The following is a 6182-nucleotide window of genomic DNA, read 5'->3' on the forward strand; positions in this document are numbered from 1 at the left end:
CATCCAAGTCTTCTTAGGCCTACCCCAACCTCTTTTAGCTAATAGATTTTCTCATTTCTCCATCCTTCTAACTGGAGCTTCATTAGGCCTTCGCGAATATGCCCAAACCATCATAAATGATTCTCACTCATCTTATTTTCAATGGATGCAATGCCTACCTTCTTACGTATTTTCTCGTTCTGAATCTTATCTTTTAGTGTATTTTCACACATCCATTGTCGCATACACATCTCAGTTACGCTCATTTTTTGAAAATGATGTCTCTTGGCAGCCCAACATTCCGTACCATATAGTAAAGTGGGTCTGATTGTCGTCCTATAAAATTTTTCCTTTAACCGCAATAACATTCTACGATCGCACAACACTCCAATTGCACTTTTCCATTTCATCCACCCAACCTTAATCCTACGATTTACATCTCCATCAATTTCTCTATTCTTTTAAATGATAGATCTCAAATATTTGAAACAGTCATTCACCGCTATTTGTTGCTCACCAAGCTTCACTAAACTCTCATCACTACTTCGTTGCTTACTAAACCGACATTCCATATATTTTGTCTTACTCTTACTCAACGTAAAACCTCTTGCTTCCAAAGTCTGTCTCCATAATTCTAACTTAGCATTAACCTCAGCTCTAAACTCATCAATCAAAAAATATCATCAGCAAACAACATACACCATGGTACATTTTCTTGAATTGATCTCGTAAGCTTATCCATCACTATAGCAAATAGGAAAGGGCTTAAAGCAGATCCTTGATGTAACCCAACCGTTATAGGAAAATTGGTTGTCACCCCTCCACAAGTGTAGACATTGGTTACTACTCCTTCCTACATATCTTTAATTATACTAATGTACTTAAAAGAAACACTTTTCTTCATCATTGTCCACCAGAGAACGTCCCTAGGTACTCTATCGTAAGCCTTCTCCAAATCAATAAAAACCATAAGCAAATCTTCGTTCCTCTCTCTATTTCTCTCAATAAGTTGTCTAAGAAGATGTATTAGCTTCCATAGTTGATCTTCCAGGCATAAAACCAAATTGATTCTCCGGTATCATGACAACCTTCCTCAACCTAGACTCAATCACCCTCTCCCAAAGTTTCATAGTATGACTCATGAATTTTATACCACGATAGTTTGTGCGATCTTGTATATCACCCTTATTCTTATATAGAGGCACCAAAGTACTCTTCCTCCACTCATTAGGCATCTTATTTGTTCGCCAAATCTTGTTAAAAAGATTTGTCAACCATTCTAAACCTTTCTCTCCCAAGCATTTCCAAGCCTCAATAGGTATACCATCTGGGCCAACTGCCCTTCTTGATTTCATTTTTTTCAAAGCCTCTGCAATTTCTTTCTTTTGAATCTTGCGCATGAAGTCACGATTCATCTCATGAAAAAGAATGGAAAAGTGTCCAAGATCATGGGCATGCCTTCCATTAAATAGCTTATCAAAATAATCTTTCCATCTCTCCTTAATCTTCTCATCTTTAACTAAAACCCTTTGCATTTCAACCATACCCAGATCCTTCGATTTCATATCTCTCATCTTTGCAAGCCTATAAGTATCCTTTTTGCCCTCCTTAGTATCCAACTTGTCATAGACCTCCTTATGTACCTTATCCCTTGCATTTTGAACTACTTTTTTAGCTTCCTTCTTTGCTACCATATCCTTCTCCAAATTCTTATTATCACGACTCTTACTTAGATTTCTACAACACTCTCTTTTAACCTTAATAGCTAATTTGACATATTCGTTCCAGCATGATGTATCCTTACCTTGCGGTGTACCGCCTTTAGACTCACCCAAAACTGCCTTCGCCACCTTTCGCATGCAACCCGCTATCTTATTCCACATTGATTCTGCATCCTCCTCGAGACACCAATTAGCTTCCTTAGCTACCTGTTCTACAAACATTCCTTGTTTAGCTCCTTTCAGTGCCCACCACTTAATTCTAGGATCTATCCTATGTCTATCCCTTTTGCGGCATTTTCTAATTTTAAGATCTAAAATTATGAGTCTATGTTGTGTAGCTACACTTTCTCCTGATATAACCTTACAATCGGTGCAACAACCCCTATCTCTCTTTCTGAGTAAAAAAATCTATCTGACTCTTATTGACCCCACTTTTAAATGTCACTAGGTGAGACTCTCTCTTCCTAAACCACGTGTTGGCTAAGATCAAATCATAGGACAAACCAAAATCTAAAATCCTTTCTCCATTTTCGTTTCTTTCTCCTATACCATAACCTCCATGGATACTCTCAAATCCATTCCTACTAATGCCTACATGCCCATTAAGGTCACCTTCGATGAAAAGCCTTTCTCCATAAGATATCCCTTGTACTACTCAGTCTAAATCTTCCCAAAATTGACGCTTAATGGAATCGTCTAAACCGACTTGAGGTGCGTAAACACTAATAAAATTAATAATATTTGTACCTAATACTAATTTAATAAGTAAAATCCTATCACCATTCCTACGGACCTCAACTACATTATCTATAAACTCACGACTCATAACAATCCCTACTCCATTCCTATTCTTATTTATTCCTGTATACCAAATCTTATATCCCCAAGGTTCTATCACTTTTGCTTTTTCACCTACCCATTTGGTCTCTTGCAGACATAAAATATCAATCTTTCTCCTACACATAACATCTACCAACTTACCTGTTAAAGACCCTATGTTCCAAGTGGCTAACCTAATTGTATGGTCTTGAACTATCTTTTTTACCCTCACCCATCCAACAAAGAGCGGGAACCCTTGCCTATTTGACCCCACCCCCGGGCGTCGGTTTGACGCATTGCTTCTAGGCAATGTCCTAGCTACCCTTGCCCACTTATCACTGCCTTTGGGCTTATAGAGTACAGAGCATCGCTTAGTAGGGAACGCCCCAACGAAATTCGCATATTGGTTCATATTCATAGGGTGTGACTAAGTCTTTACGTTGGCTGTCACTGGCCTACCACAACCCTTCTTCGTTATTCGGGCTTGGGACATACAGTGTATAACTAAACAATTATGCACAAGATAAAAAAACATGACCTAAAAATGTATAAAAAGCAAGTTTTTTTTTTAAAAGAACGACATGAAAACGCCAACAAAAGGAGAATTTGGCGGAAGTACCTAAAAAATATCTTGAATCGTCGCTCATCGATGAGGGCTTCCTCCGTCGCCCGTGTCGGATCTCCCAAAGCGTGAAAACCCCTCCCTGCCGCTGAGAGAGAGAGAGAGATAGATGTGCGGTGGGAGCTTCGTCTACCTCCTGCGACCCGGGTTCCGACGAGCTTCCTGCGCGCGCGCGCGCGCGCGAGAGAGAGAGAGAGAGAGAGAGAGAGAGAGAGAGAGAGAGAGAGAGAGAGAGAGCAGTTAATCGGGTTTGAGGGTTGGGGGAAGGCACTGACGAGCTTCGTTTGCCTCCGACGACCCAGGTTTCGGGGACCCAAAGAGAGAGAGAGTATCCGGTAGTCGAGGGTTTCAGATTGCGTCCCTGCTCTGGTTCAGGCGACCCCAAAAAGAGTGAGAGAGAGTAACCGTTAGTTGAGGGTTTTGCTTCACTGTTAGTTGGCGACCCAGGTTCCGGCGACCCAAAGAGAGAGAGAGAGAGAGAGAGAGAGAGTATCTGGTAGTCGAGGGTTTCAGATTGCGCCCTGCTTTAGTTCTGGGGACCCGCCTTGATTTACACCAAAAAATTGAATGAGAATCCCTGAGCCTTTCAGAAATCCACGAAATCTCCAAATCCACTACGCCTACGAATGTCGATTCACAAAAAATCTCAACCCCTCCTGGTTCCACTCATGAGAAAGGTAAGGAAGGAGTGTGGAATGTCTCATGAAAATTTGGTTGCCATTATTTTTCTCTCTAAGGCGTGAAGATCTCCTAATCTCAGAACGAATAGGAGACGCCAAAGAGAGCAGAAGAAGTGTCGGCCTATTTATAACGGTGAGTTGCCTGAAGAGGAAGCAGAAAATTCTATGCAAGGATGAGAAGGTCCGCCTATATTTTATACAACAATGAGAATGTTCACCTATAATTTGTGAGGTCCGCAAAAAAAATTGTGTGAATCTACCTTTTAATTAAAGGATTTGATACTTTCGTAAATTCTATCTTTTAAAGGATGTTTCTCTCAAACTGATCATCAAATCAAGACAACCTTGGTGGCGTTGAAAAGCTAACGTGTTGATCTATCTATTCTTTTTTATTATTTTTTTAGATTTTTGGCATAGATAGCGAAAAAAATCATGCAGCCAAAAAAAAATCATGTGAATCCTTAAATTTTTTGGTCAAAAATCAATAGTAAATTGTGTTACAGAAGAAATTTGCATATTTCAAGAAGTCTAAACGTTCAAAAATTAAGATGGTCATTTTAACACTCAACATTTATGGTTTTGGACAGCACGACAATAGCAAAATTTGCAAAGATTTTAGGGAATCGTGTCAAATTAGCCATACAATACGATCATTTTTGCATTAAAAAATCAAAACTATATCCATGTTCTATTATAATTCGCTACGGATTTGGCTTACCAAATGCAACTAAACCCAATCCAATAAGGTCAGATATCAGGTTTTTATCTTGTTCATTGACATATCCATATCTGAACATTCTGATAGCCATTAAAACGGTCAAAATATCGTTACATTTGAAAATTATTGCCCCATTTTATTTTTGAACGATCTTCCCTTTGTATTTTTTGTTTATTGGATATATCTTTGTAAAAATAGATTTTCTTTTAATTTGTAAGCACACTTACTTCTACTGAATTTTTACTTTATATACTTTTTGTCAATATTTTGCTGATAAAAATATGGGAAAAACAAAAAAAAAATCTGGCAAAAATTCGGCTGCCGTTATTTTTCCGTTTCAAACTTTTGTAATTGTGATAACCCCAGTTAGAATTGGAAGTCCCGAGCGATTTGCCGTCGGAGAATATTTTTGTCTTTTATCTTTTTTTTCCCACGAAAACTCTTTTCTCATGGAAATCTCAATGTGGTGAAAAGCAAAGTCAAAGCACATTCAGCCGCCAGACGCTTGTCCAACTAGTTCTGCTTTGCTGCTTCCGCAGGAGGAAATTACCAAAACGTGCATAACCTTCCAGTCAAGGACGAGAATAGGACTTCATTTCAGGCAGGCCAACCCCATGGTGCTTCAAGCAGACCCAAAACCTGTAACCGGGTCGGATCCAGTCCCGATATCCGAAATAATTTAAGTTAGGTCCCATTTGATATCCAGAACCCATATCAGCCAGCTTTACCCTTTAAATGGGGGGGAAAGGGAAAATGTAAAAAGGATTCAAGGTTCGGTTCTGGCGGAGATCCGGGTCCTACTTGTTTTTATACCCATCGAATACACTCTCGTCGTTCTGGTTCGGACCCTAGACCCGGAAATGACCATGACCATTGATCAAAGGATATGCTAGTGGGACCCACCACAGTCGGGCTAAAAGCTTTTGGCATTACTGACGCACGTGCATCATTGTTGCCGTGAAGGAGATGGGAGTCACATAACGGCTCCTCATTAGGACCGTCCATCTTGAGATGGACGGCTTTTCGTGGTGCTGCATCATATCAGTGGAGTATGAAAAATATTAAATATGCCCACAAGCTGGCAAATGACGAAACTATTCCTACCGTTTGCATCCCTGGCACGAAAATCATGTGTAATTTCGGAAATGTTTCATGAACAAAAATGTCTATCTGAAAATTGAAAGACCTCTTCCGTCCTTGACCGGGAAAACTATCTGTCCCGTTTACGTGCTTGACTTGTTGGCGAGGCACCGAGACGACCCAAATGTTGACAGTATCTGGACGATACGTATCAGCATACAGTCGATACGCATCACCTCTGAATCGGATTTTTAATAAATTTAAAATATACTAAAAATTAATTTTACATATTTTTAAATACTATTTAATGTTTTTAACACTTGTCAAATTTTGATTGACACGTAATGTTTTTAAATTATTTTTTGGCCGATACAGAACGATGCACTTGAGTATCGGTATCCGGCGATACATCTGAATCGTTGACCAAACGATTCAGGAACGATACGATACTGAAAAGTCATATCGTCAAAATATGAGGGATAATTTCGTCATATAACTTTGTCCTTGTGGATTGCCCGACCCCGGGCTGAAACGGACGGCCAGGATCTCTGAGAACGAGAGGA

This window comes from Nuphar pumila, chromosome 6, assembly GCF_984573655.1.
Source record: "Nuphar pumila chromosome 6, dmNupPumi1.hap1.1, whole genome shotgun sequence".
NCBI classification, from domain to species: Eukaryota; Viridiplantae; Streptophyta; class Magnoliopsida; order Nymphaeales; family Nymphaeaceae; genus Nuphar; species Nuphar pumila.